This window comes from Aythya ferina (genome assembly GCF_964211825.1).
Source record: "Aythya ferina genome assembly, chromosome: 2".
NCBI classification, from domain to species: Eukaryota; Metazoa; Chordata; class Aves; order Anseriformes; family Anatidae; genus Aythya; species Aythya ferina.
Genome location: NC_140297.1, coordinates 29,934,792 through 29,958,353, shown reverse-complemented (window position 1 = coordinate 29,958,353; position 23,562 = coordinate 29,934,792). Strand labels below are relative to the sequence as shown.

At 33.7% G+C, this 23,562-nt stretch overlaps 1 protein-coding gene across 1 annotated transcript in view; it reads right to left on the bottom strand.

Annotated features, from left to right (window-relative positions):
• Window positions 1–831: 831 nt before the first annotated feature.
• The window catches only part of LOC311431110 (uncharacterized protein), a 396,810-nt gene continuing 374,079 nt past the window's right edge, over window positions 832–23,562 (bottom strand). Inside the window, exons 5-7 of the transcript XR_014689244.1 lie at window positions 4,100–4,165; window positions 1,855–1,899; window positions 832–1,133 (exon numbers count right to left, since the gene is read on the bottom strand). The gene's annotated coding sequence lies outside the window, so the exon portion shown is untranslated. The remainder of the gene's footprint in view (window positions 1,134–1,854; window positions 1,900–4,099; window positions 4,166–23,562) is intronic.

Below are 23,562 nucleotides of genomic sequence, written 5' to 3'. Positions count from 1 at the left end.
GCTCCAGGTATCAAAGGCTGACTAATAAAATACTGTCTGGTATCATAATATTATCACAGAAGCAGTTATGACCAAACATTTTATGCAAAAAAAAAAAAAAAAAAAAGGCACTACAACCCTCAGATCTTAAATTGTTATCTCAGCATATGTCACTATGTCCCAACAAAATTATTGTCTATCTGGCTCATCTGGTCTATCTGGATCAACCTAGTTTCCTTCTGTGTAAAATAGTGGAATAGATCCCCTTTGACAACTGACTTGACACTATGCAATCAAAGTATTTCCTTAGCCATTAAGAGCAACTGAAAACAAGTTACTTCCTTGAGAGAAAAAAAAAAAAAAAAAAAAAAAAAAAGATTTAACTGAAGGACTTCACAGACTTAATCTATTAACGAGAACTACAATACATTACAGTAACCTCATTACTTACTAGGCTTGAATCAAATGTCAGCTCTGGAGTAATGAATGATGCTTTAGGGTGACAGAGTTATTATTTATGTCCATAGTGATATTTTGGTGGAAGCATACCAAAGACACTCTGAGATTATGCCACAAAGTACAGAAAGTCTTCCAGGAAGCAAATAAATAAGCTTTGCTATGTGAGTGTAGAATGTAAAACCCATTAAAAGCCATTAAAGGAACCCAAACTGTAGACAAAAGGTAAAGGAGGATTGATTTGTTGTATCTGTAAAGACAATAGAATGTCCATTTATTAATTAAAAGTACATTTTATGTATTGTAATGTGATAAATAGTTTGACTGTTTAGGTTAATTCCCTCAGAAATGCACCCAAGGCTATTAATGCTGATAAATTATGCACCACTACTTTTCTGATAGACAGTCTTCACAAATATGTTCCACTTTATTTGCAGTTTTAAACAGCAGTTTTGTCTAATCATATTTGACATTTAACCATTGCTGCTAAAAGCTTCTTAGCCAGAAAAAACGAAAACAAAAACAAGCTTTCAAAGACAGTTTTAACTCTGTTTTTTTCTCCTTCTTTTCCTGACAAACATATGAAACATTTTTTCCTGTTTTGAAGGACTCCACTGAGAAGAAAGAATCTACTTTTGATTTTGTACTCCCTTCATTTCATGCTCCCTTAACTTCGGGATGTCAAAACCAAGTAAACCCTGCAGGGAATAAAAGTTTAAATAATGACAATAATTTTTTAGATGTAAAGAAATACGAAGAGGTATATTTGCATTAATAAATCTATATATTCACACACATCAAAGTCCTGGGAAAAATATATTTATCTCTGTTTCTTATTATAATATTTTAACTAACCTAGTTATAGGTGAAAAACATAAAGTAGTTTTAAGAGAAGTTCTAATTCTTTCAATATATAATGTTTTAAGTTCTGTATCTATATTTTGTACATGTATACAGTGTACAAACTGTATATTCTGATATAGACATATATCTACATATTCCATGTATTCTGAATATTTAGTGCTGAGCCTATTTCTGAAAAGAAAAAAATCAACTGAATTTATTTGTCATTTTCTGTAAATTTGAATATGTGATCATGTGTATACCTATATATGTGTGCATACATATATATGCCTTTGAATGTGTGGTTCCTTAAAAATGATCTCTTATTGTTACACTCTGACAGCGGTGATGGAGAGATACAGACACCCTTATCCCACCATAAAGGCATTAAAATGGTTAATTGTTTCAAATCAAACAGCTATTCATAAGTTCCAATAAAATGCAACCCATCATAATTTTACATGACTAGAAGCTTTCAGCTTGTGCATATTTTGTCAGGAAGGCAATTTAAAGCTTATAAACACAAATCACATCTTTGGGTTTTAACCACAAAACATTCACAAAGTACTGACTTACCACCTACAGTGTCCCACTATACAGCCAAGAAACAGAGCACTCCACCTGGAATAGCAGGAAGGAACATGAACCAAGGGCTTGGAGATGGTATTTTTTTTAGGGCAGAAAAGGCATTGAAGCATCAATATATGGAAAAGGGGTACATGGATTACATGTACTAGCATACATAGCATACATTTATGGAAAATTGATACAATTCCTGAATAACAGTCATAAGGCTGAGATAAAGACATTTGTTTCCTTGTGTTTATATCTTAATCAAAGTGTTTATTAGACATAGTAATTAAGACTTATTTGGGTTGCAGACATACAAAAAACAGTTTTCTATAAGGTCTATGGGACCATTTATTTACCCCTTTTATCCATGGATTCTATACTAGTGTTTATGAACTAATATCTACATTAGCCTGATTAGCCAGATCTACAATTACTACAAAACCATAGTATCTATGACCTCTAGCTGATTTTGTTTAGTCTGTAAAAAAAACCTAATGCATAAAAGTGAATTACTCTTAGGAAGAATGTAAAGAAATATTATTCATTCCATTTTTACTGGAGGAAAATTGGAACCTTGGGCTCTATTGTTTGCCCAAGGTTAAAGAAGTTTAAGTGACTTACTTAAAAGAGTTTGAATCAACCATCTCTATAATATCAAATTAAAAAAATAATAAAATTATTATTAAAATCACATTTTAGCCTTCCTTTTTTTCCTTCAGTCCCTCTCTCAGCACGTCATGTTCTCCAGCCCCTGCCTATCTTGGTTGCCATTTTCTGGCCTTGTTCCAGTTTGTTTGTACCTCTCTTATACTGGGGAGCCCCAAACTGAACATGACACTCCAGATGTGAGCACTCACACAAGCTCACTGAGCAATAAACATTCTCTGTGAGCTGCTGGCTGTGCATTTGCTAATGCAGTTCAGTATGGAGTTTAATTACTTTTGGTGTACACACTGTTGACTCATGTTCAACACCAGGATCCCAGTGTCCTTCTCTATAGCTCTAGCTGCTTCCAATCATTTGGCTTCCAACTTGTATAGATTTAAAAACATCACTTCCCCTGAAAACAACACAACAAAGGGTTGTCTAAGATACAGTTAGTTATATCTCAGGAGAATGAATCTATTCAATGCCATGTTAACATGAGACTGCAGCCTGACATCTACTATCTTATATTTTCCATTAAGATTAAGGGAACATTCATATCCCAAACTCATTAGATATTAGAAAGCAAGAAAAGCAAGAAAAACATGAAAGCACAGAAGGAAGAAAGGAAGGAAGGACAAAAAAAAAAAAACGTATAGAAAACAAAAAGGACAGTGTAATATAAAAGTGAATATTGTGCTAGTCATTGTAATGTATAGTGAAGTATTCATTAACAGTGACGTTGTTTCTTCCAAAAAAGTGCAAGTCAACAACTTGATTTAAAAATGACATATTTACTGTTACCTATAATATGATTCTGTTACTATGTTCCTGGGAATTTTCACTCCCCCAGATAACTGGCTCTTTCTCTTCCCTATCATTAAATTGTGATCCTCTCTTGTTGTTGTTGTTGTCATCATTTCTGGTCCATGTATTTTTGGCATTCCTAGATGGCTGCATATTGATTCTGGAACTGCTAGCTCTTACTGGATTGTTTGCACAATTAAATCATGGTCCCACATGAATATTTTGTGTTATGAACTGCCTTTCAGAATATTAAGGAGCCAAAAAAAAAAAAAAAAAAAAGAAAAGGAATGGCTATTCTAAAATATTTTCCTCATTTAATGTTAGCAAATTATTTTTAAAAATCAGAACTTTTTTTTTTTTTTTTTCTGTACAAATACTGTCTAACAGAAATAATTTGGTACCAGCTGGAGTGTTTTTAAAGCACATACAACTCTAACCTTTCTTAATCTAATTTAAGTTTTAAAATATTTTATTTTCCAATTCAATTCATGCTGATCCTGCCATGGAAATGTGGGAGGACAATGTTTAAAATAATAATTCTTTCCTCTTTCAGATATACAAGCATATAAGAAAAGAGTTCAGAGTATGTCAGGAGAAGAAAGAAGGCCTGAATTCACAGTCATTTTTTTGCTAAAGTTGAGCCACATAGAAAATCTGTATATTCACAGTGGAAGTTTGGGAACAGGCACAGATGGCCTGATAAATAAAGGAAAGAAAGTAGTGCAAGAAAATCAAGCTACTTCCACATTGTAGAACATAGCTGCAGAGGGAGAAGATGAAGAGACAGAGCCATTACCTCTGGAGCAGAGACTTGTTGCCATGGGAGCAGTGATAAGGATAGCTGGTACCCTGGAGGCAGCAACTGGGGGACAAAAACAAAAAAAGAGATACGTGCTGTATGTATGTGGGGCATACTCCAACTCCAATGTTTTAAGAAGCCTGATTTGCCCTATTCTTATTTTATGTAATCAAATATTTAAGAGGTGGCCGAGGTTAGAATTGTAAAACTTTGCAGAAAGATAAATTTAAGAAACATTAAGAGATGCAAGGTGAACATCTGTGCTCACAGGCTGATACTTTGTAGATCACTAAGGAAACAATAGAGGCATTTATCCATAGGAACAGAAGATGCACAGTTTCTTGCCCTAATAAGCCATAGGTTGGCTCATAGGAATACAATAACAATTCTAATGCTATTAGGGTTTGGCTTAGGGACAGGTACATTTTCTAAAAACCTTGCTCAATATTACTGATATTTTATAGTGATTGTTTTTGTCTTTCACCATTATTTATTTATTTTTAGTTTTAAAGTAAGTTACTTTTAATTAGGTTGTCATTTCCTTTATACAAAACATGTCTTCCATTTCCTATCATACTGAACAGCAGGCATTTTAAATAGAAAAAAATCAGCAAAGGAATGTTTTTCATCCTCGTTTTACAGCCAGATAATAGAGGCACAGAGGGTACAAGTGGTTAAATTTTGTAGCTTATTTAAACACCAAACTTTGGATTCTCTGTCTCACAATTAACATGCAAGATATTCTCTTTCTTCCTCACAAGACTGCCTTGAATTCATTGTCTCATTCTATCACTCTGCAGTGTGATCTGGTTCAGTCTCTATGACCAAACCCCCACTTTATAACCTTTTCTGAAAGAGCAAATTAATAAACACAAGCAGGACTTGTCATAGAAAGAAAAAAAAAAAAAAAAAGAAAAAAAAAAGTGCCTGTTATATGCAAAGTACATCTTTAATGATGCTTAAAAAGGAGCTAAACATCTCTATGGGAATTCTTAAAACACTTATCTCTTAGGCTCTTATTTAGTCTTGCAAGTCTTTGTTGTTTAACAAGCTGGAGAAATGGGTCATCTAATGTTATATTAATCAGTAAATTAATATTTTAATTTAATTTTCTTTATAGTTGAGATGCTTGCGGCTTCTTCAGTGTTTTTTTCTCTCTACACACTGATGTTATGCAGTATCATTACCATATTGTACCTTGGGGTTGTGAGATAACAGGGTCCAGTGATAGCTCTATTCTTAGGAGAGTGGGAGGTTTATGATGACACTTATACATTTTAAATGGCACATGGAGGCTCTCATGTAGTGAAATGTCTTACAGCTGAGTCATAGGCATTTCTACATTGGGATTTTCTGTGGAAAAAGTGAGTGGAAATCACAGCTTTCAGGTCCAAGCAGGTGATACATTTTGCTAATCTTTTGATAAGATCTTTACAGTGTGCTAGAGTAAATATCTCACTCATTTTTTTATTTTATTTATTTTTTTTTTTTAAGGAAGAGTCAGAGTCCAATTTTGAAGACTTTTGTTAAGTTGCAAGTTATATGATTTTCCATAAAAGAAAAAGAGAGGAAAATTAAATTCATTCATTGTTTGATAGTTAAATTCTATTTAAATATATATTTTTTCAAATATTCAGTAAAGCAAAATCAGAAGAATCAGAAGAGACACAAACTTTTATTTAGGATTATGAGCTCTAATTATCTTTTGAAATATGCATAGAAAAATCAGAATATTTGATTAGATCAGACCAGGTCCTTTTTGATTAGATCTGTCCCTGGTCCTTGTGCATCTATACAACAGCTGACAGAGGCAACTTTCTCCTTTTTGTTCTGTTATGTGTACCCTTACAACAGGTCAGAATGGTGCTGGCAGAAATTGTCCACAGGTCACTGTTTAGGTGAGTACAAAGGAAGAAGCAGTCTTTGTTCCTTTCACCTCCTTAGACAGCCACAATCTGACCTTCCTACCTTCCCCTTTCCCTTTAGACTTTATAACTGAGAATATTTACTGCATCAAAGATTCCATGTCTAGTAGGACTAGACCATGTCTAGACCATGCCCCCGCCCTCTGTTACAAATACACAAATCCCACATTCCAGTGCACATCTACTCTGGTCCAATGGTAAGTTACACATCTAAGGGGGAAAATACATGCTTGGTGATGCCCTCACCTACCAAGGGCAAAGAAAATCATATTCACATATTCCATAGTACAGTCATTTTACATTCCATACTTCATCATATTTACCATAAACAGATAGGACCATAAAATAGGCAATATTTTATAGTTTCTTTAATTTCACTGCCTTCATGATGCAGTCATTCACAGAAATGCATTTAAATGTGTGTTCTACATATATTCACAATTATGTAAGTACAAAACTGGCCCAGCAGAAATGCAGGCATAGAGGCATTTTCCTTCCTTCCTCCCTTCCTTCATTCCTCCCTTCCTCCCTTCCCCTTTCTCTTTCTTTTTAAAGATAACTTAAGGCCCAGAATGTGGAATGACATTTTAAACATTGCATAGTTCTAGATACTAGGTCAGGGGACCCAGTCATGGCTCTGAATGTCTGGATGTGCTTAGGTGCAGTCAGAAGTAGGATAACAAACCTCTCAACAGGTTTTGAGCAAGGATGAAGTTCTGAGCCAAATTTAATATCAAAATCCAGTTCAGTTCAAGATTCAGTTCAGATTTAGCATGGGAGACTTTTAGACAAATGTGAACCTTTAGAGGAGTTTGGCTTCATTGTGAACATTTTTTACACCTCTAGCTATCATGTTAATGTCAATACTTGCTAGTATCAATAGAACTTGTTTGTGCTTCCAGTTACTGTTCACTGAAAGATGCAGGAACAGGTTTGATTGCCTATATGATCTTTAAGCCCCACCTTCTTTAGTCTTTACCCACAATAAATAACTTCCTTCTTCAAAGACAGTCAGACCAGATTACAGAACTGCTGAAGAGGTAAATTGACTACATGAGCAGAGACAGCTGAAAGCATTGTAAAAAGATGGGTGCTCCAGAAGTGAAAATGTGCAAAAATAAAAAAAGGTGGTCTGTTTAAGGTAAAACAAATAACCTAAGAGGCCTGGCTACACTCCCATTTTTATACTGAATGGAAAAAAAAAAAAAAAAAAAAAAAAAAAAAGTTAGGAAGAAGTTTTTTGCTTTAGCTACTTAAAATATAGATGTAAATTCAAATTTTTTTGTCCCAAAAGGACAGCAACATTATTTTTCCTCTATTGATTATCATTCTACTTCAGCTGAAACAGTCCTGACTAAGACCAAAATCTCTTTGAAAAGCTGACTTTAAACTTAATGAAGTATCAGCACCATTGCACTACGCTATCAGATAAGTATTTTTGGAAAATGAAAGTAAATCAATATTAATAATATAAACCAGAAATTGATTTAGCCATTAAATTATTTAATGGTGAAAAAGCCCATATCTAATGACTTTTGTTAAAGTCTGTAAGTAACATATTAATTAAACTGGGTACATGAAAATATCTGAAGACATTTGTAAGACTTGCTTGGGTCAACCAATTTTTAAAAGCAAAAGTTCTACCATTAATAAAATAGAGAAAGATCATAGTCATTAAGCAATAAGGATGAAAGTCACATAAAAGGATGATTATGAGAAATTTGGGAAAAAAAAAAAAAAAAAAGAAGAAGAATTTGCAGTCTCCATCATTCTCTGTCTCTTACAATCTAATAAGTTAACTTGTACTGACTGGGAAGAGAGGTGATAAAAACTGATAATTCTTTAAATGACACTAATTCCAGGATATATGCAAAGCCTCACCAATGCCTAACATCTATCAAGGACATATTAAATAACTCAAGACAGTGGATTAATATTGTGTAACCATCTTCAGAAATTCTAAACCATCCATTCCAACATCCTTACTAGCATTGATTATGTTGAATCAGTACTTTGTTCATTTCCTTTCGTTTGCTTTATTTTACACCAGGGAATATTTGCATTTGTACTGATTCCTGCTTCAAGTCAAGCACACTTTAAAATTCATACCTGCCTTAATGCAATAGTAACTTCGGTTGCCTATTATTATCTTTGACAACTATGTCTATCCCATCATCTACCTAAGGCGTAGTGCAAAATAAATAAATAAATAAGTAAAATAAAAATTGCCACCATAACAAACAAACAAACAAAAAATAGAAAACTAAAAGGACCATGATTTAATAACAAAAAAAATATATATGTAGTTAATTAGGAGATTTTGAAATTTTCTAACATATGTCAATAAATTTCTAGTAACAATTTCCAAAATAAAGTTAACAGAAACAGCACCAACAAAATGAGGAGTTAGAAAGCACATTACAGCAAGCAGTAAATCATTCTGAAAAAGAATCAAAATCACTACACAGAACTGAAAACCACTAAGTCAATCTGTATTGTCAAGCCTAATGTGATCCAATGTACTATAGTGAGGGAATGGGAAGGAAGTGTCTACACCACATGTTGAATTAAAGGGAATCAACCAGCCATTTACTTTCTTTTATTTAGTAACCTTCATGATGAGATCATCAAATATATTGTCTCCTCAGGAATCATAGAAAGCTACTACCTTGCTCTCTATCTCCCTCTCTCTCTCTCTCTATTTATTTTTTTTCTTATTTTTTTCTAGACTACCATTTCTAGTCTGATTTCTTTTTCTGTCAGACTTTTTTTTTTATTTTTTTTTTTATTTTTTTTTTAGGGGGAATGTTGTTTATAGACTGTACATATGAGAAAAAGATACACAAATAATATTCTAGCAGATTAATTTTAAGTTACTGGGAGGTATACACTTATTGGATCTCTGAAAACTACACTATCATGCTTGTAAAGAGTAATGCTAGCAGCAGATTACATTAACTGAGACCATTAGAAAACTATTTTACTGAAGGGAGTAAAAGAGAAGCAACAAAGTTTCCTGATCTGCAAAAACAAAATCAAACAAACAAACAAAAATACATTGATTATACCCCTTACCTGTAATTCTAGAGAGCACTTGCCCCTTGTTTGATAAGCAAGTCACCTGCTGTTGAAATAATTTGCTACCTAAGGTGGGTCAGATGAACTCTGTTCAAGTTTCTTCTGTTTCCCTTCCACAGTGGGAACAGCCTTAGGTGTAGATATTTATTCTGTGCTTTCTGGTAAGTGAACTGAATCTCCTAACAGGAAAGAAGACTACTATTCCCAAAGGAAATTTCTATAACTGAAAATCAGTGGGACAATGGCATTTGAATCACTCAAAGGCTTGCTAAAATTCAGGATCAGTTAGCTGTGCTACCTATCCTCATGGATATGAGTTAGTAAAACTTGCTTAAAAGACTGCATCCAGAAATACTTTATTTGGTCACTGCAGTATGTATGACTCATTTTTTCTCTGTCTAGGTAAAACTGCCTGTTGTGGATTTGTATTGAGTCATAGTAACTTTCCAGGTGTTCATGCATGTGTTGAAAGCACCACATGAAGTGCTTTTAGCTATGGAGTTCTCTTCATCTACTTCAAATCTGAAGTTCTTATGCATTCAAAAACCTGGTATTTTTTCCCAACTGTGGTGGCTGGTCTAATAACAGATGCTACCACACTTTCCAAATCATACCTCAAGTATGTCAGAGCACTGTGGCAAGATCACTACTTTGAGACGGTTTCCTTGCTTAAGTGTGTACACATTAAAACTAAATATAACTTCATGTTACCTCTAATACTTGTACTCCTACATGGTTGAAGATGATCTACTTATTGAAATTTGAAAGATATATCACATAGAAGAGATTATTAATTAATTCACTAATGAATTAATTAATGATTTATTTATTTATTTATTTTAAAGAACCATGGCTAAATGATGTTTCTTTGCATAGGGATAAACTGGTTATATGTGTCCTGTTCCCTATCTGTTTCCATGATACAACATACCCTCAAATTTAAAATGAAATAAAGAAAAAAATGAAATAAAAAAGTTAGGAATGCACCATAATATTGTTGAAACAGACTATTTTTAAAAGAAGGGAGACATAGGTTGAGTTATTGGTTGCTTTGTGGAGTCAAGTCAGAGACTTGTTTTTCCTCTCTGAAACAGCTTCTGCACAATTCTTTGCAGCTTTAACTTGGTAGTGGTGCTGAAAATATATTGTAACTGAATAGACTTTTGAAAAATAAACCGTTCATAGAAATTTCAATCTTTTATCAAGTGGGGTCAAATTATTTATTTTAACATAGAAAATTCTCAATTAGTGATAGCTGAATTGTTCCTAATGCATAAATTGTCTAAAATAGCATATTATTATTCTGTTCCAGATTGTTTGGTAAAAAATTTAAGTGCCTATAAAATTATTAATTGTTTTCATTAGATCTGCAAACAGTTTATGTATTGAACTTCAGTACTTGGGGTGATTTGCTGACAATTTACTTTGACTATTCACAATTTGTAGATCATAACTGCTATCTAAATCACTGGGTTTTGATTTTGGTTTCTAAATAGACAAAGAGTTTTAAATGTGAAAATAAATAATTCTTACCCAATAACAAATTAAAAATAATGCATACTCTTTAGGTGATTTCTGATTCCCTTGTTCTTTGCATATTCATGCAACAAAATCGGTATTAGTGAATGTTCACAAATAACAATGAAAAGAAAAAGGCACACAGGAAGCATGTCTTTTCAATTAGTTGCTTAAAACTCTTCCGTTAGGTGTCAGCTGCTTACATTTCTAAACATTGTATCCCACAATAATGAATAAAAGACTTCCTAAAAAAAGGAAGGCTTTTTTAGAATGAACATTGTGACCACCTACCAAAGTCTAAGGTTAATTTTGTGCCTTGCATGAGCACTTTGGCTTGCAGATACAGAAAGAATTTGATTTAGGAATGGGTCACACTCCTCAGACATGCAATATTCATCTGTTGCATGAACAGTCATACTCAAGAGTGAATGAAATTTCTCTGATCAGATCAGAAGAAAGTAACTGAGTATTTTGTGATATTTGATCTCTCCCCCAGCTGTGGAGACCTACTGAAGCTCTACTTATAATGCATTTGTCAGAATACTAATTGAAAAAATGACTTCATTGTATGAGTCATACAGTCACCTCTGTGGACCTCATTAGATGTAAATGAACATACTGAAGGCCAGAGCAATCATTCTGAGCACAGTCATATGTTGGTCTCTCAGAAGAAGGTCTCTCAGAAACAGGCTCATGGCCAACTTTGGGTACTTGCAATTGACTAGATGGAAGATGGAGGTCTCAGTGGCAGGAAATATATTGGAAATGCTCACCTATGTTCTGTGTTCCCCTTCACAAATAAGGATAATTTAAAAATAAATCTTCTTTTGAAATAGGAGATTCTCTAGCTGGAAAAAAATTAAATAATTTGCAATGTTTTGAGTGAGGACAGTGATTTTTTAGCTGGCTTGTAGCTGTGTGGTTCTTATCAGAACAGGCCATAGCACTGGTTGAAATTTTTTAGGAAGACAACACATTTTTCTATGCAGTGATGTCATTCTAGCCTGACTTCAAAAATTAGCAGCAAAAATCAGAATAAATTATTGATTGAGACTGTTGGTTTCCTTGAGAAGCTAAGCTATATTCATGGAGCTTCTGACTACCTGCATTTTAGAATTGGGTAGATTTGGGTAAGGGTATTAATAGAAAATGAGGGTATGAGGGTAGAATTGGGTAGATTTGGGTAAGGGTATTAATAGAAAATAAATAGAAAACAAGTGTTTCTCACCTAACAGTTAGAAGTGATGTTCAACTGCAGAACTAGTGCAAAGAGAAAGACAATCTACCCCTTCCCTTCCCTTCCCTGCCCTGCCCTTTTCTCTGAGACATTCTACTACCAGGTAGCAGATTCAGGATGGCTGAGGGAAATACTATTTGAAGACATCTCACAACAAACAATTCTTGATAGTATAAGCTAAATTGAAACAATGTGGGACAGTGATTGCCTTCTGAAGTCTTCTAAATTTAATATAAATTTGGAATGAGATTTGGGATGACTTACAAAACTTCATTAACAAACAGGGAACTAAATTCCATATACATTTTCAAAGGAATGAAAAATAAAGGATATAGTCATTAAGATTTATGGAATAATCTCACCTAAAACAAAGCTATTGAGATACAAGACTTATGATTACAGACATGTCTTACTTTAAATATCTTTTTGAAGCTATATTTTAAGGTATTTATGTGGATGTGAAAATCTCACCAGTCTCAAATGAGTTTTTTATGAATTTTATTTCAAATACTCATATATGTCTGAACTTCAGATAAATACACATTTTGCTTAATTTTCTGAGTTGATGCAAACACAGTCTTTCTTTTATCTGACCTTGAAATAAACAAGCATTAAGAAAGTATTTTCTAAAACTGACATCTCACTACAAGTAGAAATAAAATAGAGGACTTGAAAAAACTTCCATTGTTACTACACCACCTAAACTAGCAGGAGAAGTTCAGAAAACTATTTTAAGTAGAGCTGCAAACAAGACTGAAAATCTTGACATTCCCATAATCACTGAGAGAGTTACATCTACTCAACTATGCCTTTCTGCATGATGAAAAATAAGTCTGAGACATGGCCTTGAAATACTACTCCCCACAAAAATTCTGCTCATATGAGTTATGTTCTTCCAACAGAAGTGTTTCCATTTCTCCTCAGTGTCATAATTGGCAACACAGAGGTGAAAACCTTCTCACAAAGAAGGCCACAATTCCCAAGTTTCTGTATAAAAAGCAACTGAGTCACAACCAGTTTGTATGAAAACAAGAGGATAAAAACTAGGAATCAAAACACATGGGCCACTGTGAGAGCCCTCACACCCAACCAACACCAATAGAAGTAGCAATTCTATTCTTCTATAGAAGTAGGTGCTTGCTACTTCTACTTACCTGTGATACATAAAGCTGTAACCAGGTCACAGGACTGGAAAAAACAAACAAGAAAACTTTTTGAGCATGTACAGTAACTTGGTGTTTGCACCAAAACACCTGAATTTATGAAGTTATGTCACTAATATGACTAATCACCTAGGCAAGTAGAGATTTCTAGTCTTTTTTTTTTCAACTGTAATGAAGTTTCACAACTGTGGTGAAACACTCCTTAACTCAGGTATGGTATAGGTCAATGAGAATTGTTTGCATAGCATGCTTGCATAACCAGCTTATGCAAAGGAACCATGTGAGCAATTGAATCGTAGTCTAAACAATGTCCTCCTTAGGGACATCAAATGACTATCAGTTTTACAAATCACCAGCTACCTAGATTTTGTTCTCGAGTCCTCTTGTAAAAGACATATCTCATGTCATCCTGTCAGTCATGGTATGGAGTCTTGATCCTGTAAAAAGAATACTCCAACACCGACTCAAGGTAGTTGCTGGCTCACCCAGGGGTGCTGGCTGGAGAAAGACGCATTTGATGCCGTGACAGAGAATATAAGAGGCCGACAACTTTCCCTACTTTGGTTCATCACTGGATAAGATTAGTCATTATCAGTATTGTGCATTGCCTATATGTCATATGTTTCTCCCCTTTCCCTTTGTATGCTTAGATTGCTTGCATTCTGCTCAAGCTTAATTATACTGGTAATCAGTGTGTGTAGTTATAACAAAATCCATCAAACATATCATGTGGTCTGTTGCTACTGTATAGCTTGATACCCAAAGAATCCTGTTGTGCTATGACAACAACTAAATTACCAAGCCAAAAAGTTGCAATCTGAAAAACCGTTTCTTCCTTACTTTGAAACCCCTTTGCACTTAGAGGTGCTGCTTACAGAATAGATCTGGCATGCACAGTTATTTTCACCCTCAGTGTTTTCAACTTTGAAATTTTTCTAGAAATAGACCAAGGAATGAATAATGACATTTATATGAGCCAACTGTTCTTCGTATTAATACTACAACATTATGGTTGTATCAAGTATACACAATGCCTGCTGATAAAAAAAAATTCTTTGTCCTTGGTGTACCAACAAATTTGTTTCTTCCTTCCAGTGTCCATCTTTGTGTCTGTACTTAAATTATTAACAACTTATATCCTTCTTTGAATATACAAACACTGGCTGCCATTTATAGTGTTAGCACAAACAAAAATGATTTTTTTTTCATAATCATATTATTAAAGAGAAATGTAAATATCTGTATGGTAAAACTGTTACTGTTAATGAAGCACTTTGATTTAAAAACAGAGCTGTCATTTCTTGAAGTGAATGTCCATAGTAAATTTTAATACTTAAGTATTTCTTTCAGTAATCAGTAGAATTTACATGAGAATAGGTGTTATTTTCTACATGAAATTTATCACTGTTATTGTTTTAATTATGATAAATATCAATACAATGGAAGCGTGTCTTGAACATTTCAAAGCACAGGTCCAAGTCTATTCAATGTTTTGTTCAGCTGCACTATATACCGATATTCCTCCAATGACAGTAACGCATTCCAGCTGTCTTTTCATGAAGCCTGTCTGTCTCATTTATCTCTTTCTCTTGGGAAGAAATATCCCTAATGGTGACTTTCCCCAACCTTTCACTGGCCAGGATAAATGGCAACATCAACCAAATGTTTTTTAGTTTAAGTTTTAGATTATTTTTTTTCTCTCTTAAGTTAGCTACTTTTTAGTAGCAATGTTGCTTGTATACATATTCTTCGTATTCTTTAAGCATATTGCCACTTTGCCAATCCAGAATGCACATTTGAAAATGGCGGGTAGAATTTAGGCCACTGATACAAATACATGGCTCCCTACCCAATTTCCAGTTGTTCATACTTCTAACACTCCCAATATTGTTCAAAGCCCTTGAACTAAATTAAGACTTCAATTCAATGGAGCAATAACATTGTTCACAGAGTGGATCAACTTTTAGAGACTAACCTGTACAAATATTTGGGCAAGTCTCACGATGCATCAGACATAGAGAAGATATTCATATTCAAGCATATTCACATGTTCAAGCATGAACTCTCTCTATGATTTGACCTTTTCTTCAGCCTAATCAGTTTCCACCAAATTTAAACAAATAGGAAAATGGAATGCAAGAAGCTAAGAAGTCATGCACCATTAAGGAAGTTAAACAGTTCTTTCAGAAACGTTAATTTCTTCACATAGAATATGCTGTGGGTTTAATTTAGTATTAGTTATGCTATTAAATTGACTGAAAATGTATCGTTCTACCTTAATAACCCTATTTCAAGTGCAAAACACATCCTTAACTGAGGAGCCACAAGTGATACTTCAATAATGTAGTACAGACATAGACTACAGAATTAATGTATATTTCAAATGTTCATAAAATTTCTAAACATTTGTAAATTAGGAAATGCTAATATGGTTTTGATAAACAAAAAGATGTAATCTTTTTCAAAGTTTTACAGATCATATTGTGTTTCAAATAAAATTCTTCTGTGTAACCTTGGCTTTCAAGTTTAATTTAGTCAATTTGATGATAGTCCAACTTACTTCACAAGTCTGTGAAATGTACAGCTGGTATGACGTACATGTACATTTTTTTCCTCTTATCTGTTTACCTATTACCTACAGAAGAGCCACATAACAAGTATGCAAATTAATCCATGGGAAATAAGTCTATTCTCTCAATTCACCACTTTACCATATGGAAATAATGTAAATCTTCAGTACTGAAAGATTGCTCACCCTAGGCCTTACAGACAATTGCTTTATGGTATATGTTTCCGCATGTATTGTTGTTTTAGAGTAGTTTTTAATAAAGTTTAATTACATAATAATAATTGTATTTATCTATCAATATAGATTTCAGAAATCTTGGAGACACCTGCTGTAGTTACTAGAAAGTGTTGTCTAACATTTTCTTTTCCTTTTTTTGTTGTTTCCACATTATAGAACTACACCAAACAGCCATGTCTATAGATAATGTCAGTTGGTATACTTCCAGGCCAGTGGTGGAGGTGGCTTGGTCCTGTTCCCAAACTGGGTAAAACCTGCTCTTTGCAAGCTCTGCTCCCCATACCCAAGAACCACTGAACCCATGCCCAGCTCTTCACAGTTTCCCCTCCTGCTTCATCTTGCCACCTAGGACTAGCCCCAGGCATCAGCACCCTACCTTTGACCTTTGACCCTCGACCCTCCTCCCTCCTAACTCACCTGCAGAGCCTGTTGGTATTTATTTGGCAGATGAAGGCTTGGCAAGCTTCATGACTTTGGAGCTGGCCTTATCATACACCACTGAAACCAAGGGGATTTCTTCTACTGTGTGGAAAGCATGTAGAAAGACTTTCAGGATTGGGGTCTTACATGCTACATAAGAGTGGAAAAGGAAAATGGAAATCTTTTCAGTGAGCCTGTTTGCTTAGTAGCATAAAGCTTTATAATGAAAGCTCATTCACATCATTGTAATTTTCTAATGTTTTATACTTTAGTCTTATTTTTCATAGCAGTTTCTCTCATTTATCCATTTCAGGTTTTTTATGTTATTTCTTGTTGTTGTTGTTGTTGTTGCCTGTTTATTATTGGCATATATTTTTAGCAGTTTTCCTTTGGAGTTGTTTTTTTTTTTTTTTTTTTTTTTTTTTAACATTGACAAGATTTCATCTCTGTTTGTTAAAGAGAACCAGCTGTTTTCTTCGAGGATAATTTTCTGAAGCTGTTGTGCGCCATAATTACACTGCAATTACACAGCAATATCCATAAAAGCAGATGAGAATTCTATGTGTCCTTCTGACTCATTAGAAGTTACAAAAATGATGGATGCACTCTTTCCCAGTTTGACTATTGCCCTCTGTTGGCAAACCCAAGTCCTCTCATATCAAGAATAGGAGAAAACATTTGAAAGGGGATTAATTTCAGTTTTGGTAATGGGAACAGTGAAGTAATATTGAAGTTGAAAAATATTTTCTAGCTATATTTTATGGAGAACACTTTTAAAGCTTTAGTCAATGTTAGCAATAAATCAACACTATATAAATTTAGCACTCCATTTTCTTTTATTTGTTTGTTTTTCTTCTTATAGGTCAATAACATGAGCAATTATTCTCTTTTCAGATCAATTTAACATTTATGTAATTTTCTTATGAAAGTCTTTAAACAATTGCTTGTTTTTAAAGATACAATCATATTCTTTTTAGTTCTCTTTAGTTGTTATGAAGTGAATTAGTTGCAAAAGAGTCAAAATATGTACCGATGACTTTAGAATACCTTAGACATTAATGTTATAGTTGTGGAGATAAAACCAGAGAGCTTCTTTTTTCTTTCAAACTAGATCTAATTCCACCTGAATCAAAGTCCGAAAATAATTTCAGTTTAAAATTAGTTCTCAAATATTTGAGATGATAGAAGAGATAAATTTGGATATGGCAGGAAGGAAGTTGGGGGGGAAGGTTTTTGGTTGGTTGTTTTTTTTAATTAATATTGACTCAGATGAGCTATTTAGTTTCCTAGATTCGTTTTCTGGTTAGGGGTTAGGTTGGTGATTCTTAAAGATCCTCCATGATGAGCCCAAGACAAAGACAAGAAAGGTATTGACTTTCAATGGACTCTTCGCTCCTGTCACAGCAGCCACTGAATTGGATTTGATCTTGATTTGTTAAAGGTATTGGATTTGATCCTGATTTCTTAAAGGTATTTGGATAGGGGAAAACTTCAGAAAACAAATGAGTTTCATTAAGGCCTTAATGTGAGTTGTTGCAAGTGAGGAGAGGCCTATAAGCACATTAGTTTCTCTTGCATTCTTTCAGTTTAAACCAGAATTGGATTCTGATAGGATTTCAAAATGTTTACTTTGGCATGGGCAAAGGGCAATATTCTGTTTTTGTAGCCAACTGGTTTACCAAAGCATACAAGGTGATTATTAGTCCTCTAGTCACAAACAAATCAGCAAACAAATCGTGGTTAAACATCAAAGTTAAACAAAACTCAGTTTAGATAGCTGACCCTGGGGAGAAAAAAAAAAAAAAAAAAAAAGCTAAAAAATAAAAAAGTGAAATGAACATATTTATTTTGTTATATTTCTAGCTGTCATACCATCTACAATGCATCTCTTAGCTTGCAGATGCTCAAGATTAAAGGATTTCCTTTAACTCCAGGTAACGACCAGACTTTTTAAAGCTAACAAAACGGATAACATTCACAAATTTAGTGTTTAGAGGTATTGATAGCTAAGGCAACTTTATAGGTCAGTTACTTAATGTTTAGCATCACCAACTTGAGCTGAAATTATTTCATTTTGTCATATCCCTCTCTTTCCAGAAACAAATCATTAATATTTCTGAGAATGTTTTCCCCATGATATTAGACTTGCATACTAAGAGACAGTGAACTTGGTAAGAGACCTACATGAGGAAAAATAGAACTTTGGACAGATACTATATTTTTAAAATTAGGAACCAGCTGTCTTCATCCACTGCAAATGTACTGTCAATTTTCTATTTTTATGTAGGGCAGTGGTTCTTTTAATATGTAACATGATTGCATATTTAAAGGACTCAGCTTTTCTTCCATCTAGTGATCGTTGACTGAACTGTGTTGATTAGCTTTCAGTACACGAGAATGGTTCTGCAATTATTCCCCACAGCTCAAACCAAGCAGTATGTTTCTTTGTTATGAGAAACACCTGATGAAGTGTAGTGTAGGAGTCACAGCATTTAATCCACTACCTTGGAGAATAGAATGTAGACCAATTTTGATGTTGAGTGAATTGTCTGTAATTCCTTTGCCTTTTGCTTCTACAAACACTTTTTATTCAATACTTCACTTGTAGAGTTTTCTTTTTTTAAGCTTAGTTATTTGCAGAAATAAAAATAATAAGTAACCTATACAAAACAATATAAAACATCAATAAAAAAGTTTTGTTAAAATCTAATTTAAGACACTATATTCACAATGCTGTCAAATCTCCAGTAATAAACCAGTAAGAGTCACTTAATTTTGCAAGCTCTGTTTGAATACTTTTGGTGTGTTGTGGACTTAAAGCATAAGTAGATAGGAAATTAGCATTCAGCTATTGATACTGTGATATACTTTAAAATGCTGTAGAGAACACAAGAGCATTATATTAAAAAAATCTTGCTGATTCATACATAACTAAAATATATATATATATATACAACAGACTTCTCACTTTTCTCCACTTTTACAGAAACTATTTTTTTTAATTGTATGAAATTAAAACAAGAATATCATCTATATGGACTCATAAAATCAGAGCTGAAAAGAGGTAGATCCTAAAGCCTATTTAACCATCAGTATCTGATGTAGTATGATACTACAGTTAAATGCAGTCTTTTTAAAACATACTGAACTGTGTTTAATAGGTTCTAAACTTTCTTAAATGCTCATTTAATTTTTGTTGTCAAATAAAAGGTTGCATATATCTAATTACAAGAAATATAAGAAAAGAGGCTGGGAGATCTATACTCTGGTTATTGTATAAAGAACCAGCAAAGGTGTTTGCTTCAGAGACAAGGACACACTATCTTGCTTTAAGTATTGTGGGAGTGGAAGTTCAGGCTCACTACCACAGTAGGTGATATTTTAGCTTTTCACTGGGATTAATATATGAACAATAGAAGAGGTTTCTACAAAACCTCTTACAGAAAACACATAGTGCCATTAAAATATTAGAAATTCATTTTGAAATGCTTCTGCATTCCTGTACCTGAAATTCTCAATGGAAATAGTTTGAAGATAGGAGTGGTAAAAAAAGTGCCATAGGCTTAGCTGTTATATGTCCCTGCAAGTCAATTGACTCAGAACAAGCAAATGCCAATTTTCACCGGATGAAAATATAAAGGTGTTCCCAGATAATTATATATTTTAAAACTGTCATTTACATCCGTAGTATACCTAATTATAGATGAAAAATGAAAGATGACTTTTAAACCCTTTTAAAAGATTGTTTTAGCAGTACTAGCAATGATACTTCCAGATGCATGACAATCTGGATGCCATTCAGCAGTTCAAGATATTCTCTTAAAATATTTTACTTTTCCTTTTGAAGGTACATAATTCATATCAAATTGTTTAGTAACCTCTGCCATCAGATTACTTTCAGTTTATTTTTAAACTCTCTATTGCACTGGTGTTGCATGTTCAATTATGTTATACGTATGTACAGTACATTGCTCACAAACACTATTAGTTTCATTATTTCTGATTTAGGATTAAGATTTGTCTTTCAAATTCACAATTTCTGTCAACTTCAATCATTTTCTGCCTGCCTTTACACATAAGATCAATGCTGTTAGAGTTCAGGTTTCTGCAAATGTCATCCTGAAGTTGATGGCATTTCTGGTTCTTTATTGCCTTCTGACATATCAGTACACTTATGTACAATTTTTCTCCAGTGCCTAAGGCTGACTTGACTGAAGTGGTCCTTCAGTTGCATTCTGTCATCTGTGTGTTGACCATGACCTTCATGGTTTATTTATGATTAGGAGGTTATGTACTTCCTTACTCTAGAAATGGTATTTTAGAGTAGTCTTTTATAATTTTATTTTATTTTTTAACTCCTGTAAAGAACTTGCAAACTTGCAGACTCCCTGTCTGCAATATTCTCCAGTAAATAATAGGAAGCTGACCTGGACTTAAAAATAATAAATAATAATAAAAAAAAAAATAATCAAATCAAATTCTTAAGCTATATTCAGCATTCACATTGTCAACTGTCCTGCAGAATCAAACCAATAATGAACTATTCTGTCTTTGCCATCCCCAGATCATATCACTGTACTATGAGTTCTAAGATGAGGTCTTACCATTAAGTCTTTTATGAACTGATAAGAAATCTGCTCAATCACCTGCCTGGGAGTGTATGTATGCATGAGTTCTGTCTTGTAGATATTGAAAAGAATCAAGCATGAACAGTTTATGTCTGCATGAGACATTTATAAGCTTTGAGTTTCCACAGTTGATAAACTTCGCATAGATGTCATTAGTTTTTCAGTCTATGTTTAGTGTTAATTGCATTTGAAGTTTCATCTGGGATTTTTGCTGCTGGTTAAACTTACACTATAACTTGAGGAATAATACTTCCTGGGACAAAAACCCTCAATTAAATTAGTAACATAAATCATGTCTGTAAAGATAAGATAAACTTACTTTCTAGTGTATTAGACCAGGATTGTTCTTTAAACATCACAGAAAAATGATAGTAGCCTATCATCAATGAAAATTGAGCAGATCTACAAGCTGAAAGTTGTGTGTCTGCTTAGGTAAATACGAATAGCTTCTCACATTTACATTTTCACAGAGATGTGATATAAGAAGGAAAATCTAAAACAAACAAACAAATAAAAATCTACATGGATATCCTAGAAACACATATTTCCATGCAGATTATTTTTGTAAGACTGGTGGATCATATCTTTCTTAAAGCCACTTTGAAATTATTGCCTGTAGGGATAGTCTGTTCAGTTAACACTAGTGCTAAGGTTTTTACCTAGCCATTTTTTTACATGCAGGTATTATTACTACGTCCTCTATGCCATGCTTCATAGAGGTGTTCTGCATTTTCTTCAGCAATTTTGAAAGCAAACTAACCTTCTAGGTAATACTAAATAAGCTGATCACATTGCTGCTATGTTTGTTCTGTTCACTGCTTCTAAGTCCATTAGGACAATGACACCTAAATCTTGCCTCTCTCTATATAGAGCATTTCATGACTTTAAGTCTGGTGTGGTTTCCCTAGAGGTATAACTACTCATGGACTTAAATATAGAATCATAGTACTTTGCCGAAGGCCTCTAGAGCACACTTTGATATTATGTTAGACCCAGTTCAACTAGAAATCAGTTAAAAGTAACATTTTTTCAGTAGATTTAAAAAGAGAAGGCTTCTTAAAGGCAAGAGTACATGTACACATTAAGGCCCTGGTCTGGCAGTCTACACTCACTTATCAAAGCACATAAGTCCATGATTTTACTCCTGATACATATGAAAAATCCTACTAAAATAGATTTAAGCATTTACTTAAAGAAAAATAAATGTACATGTACAGTTGTGTTTTTTAATTGGGCCCAGGAAAATTAAAACTGTAAACAAAAATTCCATGTAGAAGAAACACTTCATTAACAGCTTTGGAAAGGTCATCTGCATTCTTTATTTGCTGCAAAATATCTCCTTCCTCTTGTCCTCCAGCTTCCACAACAGCTCAGCAGTAAGCAGAAGGATCACTACCAACCCTGCTATAATACTTGCATGAGTGTAAATATGTTTTTCTGAGGAAGAAAGCATCCTTTCTAAAGGAGCAGCTTATACACAACATAGATGGTCTCACAAGAGTCCTAGACACAGTGCTGTTTACCCAGGCTCAGAGACCTTAAACTTCATCTGAGTAAACTCATTATTGGTTAAATGTCCCCATACAATACTGCCCTAAATGAAAAGTATAAGGGGAGATCTGTTCTTCTATACGGTAGGTGTAATTAGTAACACTGACTTAAACTCTCCCATTGTACACACTGAAGAGATAAAAGAGACAAAACAAAAATGCAGAAACAGTTGAACCAGACACATTTATCAAAGAAAGGAAATGACAGAACAAAAGTTTCATAATGAGTGTCATAGTCCAAAGTACCAAATCGCAGCTAATTTGCAAAGCTTTTAACATTTACTCTCCTATTTAAAAAGTCTAGCATATTCAAAAACTTTAAGGGGAGAAAAAATCCAATAACACTTGATGATTCATTAGTTTGAGAGGCATACATGCTCTTGTTAAGACAATTAAGGCTTTGGTCCCAAATCCTTTTTCAGTTTCATTGATTTGCCAGAAATTGTAACCCTGGCACATTTTATACTTAACACTGAAGTGCTCTGAACAAGGGGGGGAAGATAGGTTAAACAATTAGTCTGTGATATTTATATTGAATTGATCCTACAGTGTAATACAGATCAGATGTTGCATTATGATGATGTAGCCACATCAAGTTATTCATCTTGTTCAGAAAGCACATATAATATTAATAATTCTGTATTAGTATTTTGAGAAATTGATAGGACATATGGCAAATATTTGTGTGTAGGTTTGTTAGGGAACCTTCCACATACAGATGCTCTGATATATTAACTATCTAAACAGTACCCTTTGATAGAATGAAGAAAGTATTACAGAATGTGAAACTTTACTTCCTTTATAAACCCACTCCCAAAAAAAAAAAAAAAATCTGTTGAAATCTACCTTACAGACTTTCCTTATGAAATTGTTTTATCTTCTGTGAGCCCTCTGCAATGTTTTAGGCACATGAAAAACTTGTGACTGAGAGTTAAATACTCAGAAAAAAAAGTAGCCAGAGATGTCATGGTCAGCTCTGTAAATCCACTGGTTCAAAGTCCAACAGAGGCAAAAAACAAACAAACAAGCAAGAAAAAAAATGAAACAAACAAAAAATAAACTGCTGTGCACCATCACTTCCTCTGAGAAAGGATAGAGTACATTATATTGTCACTGCAGAAATGTGTGCATTACT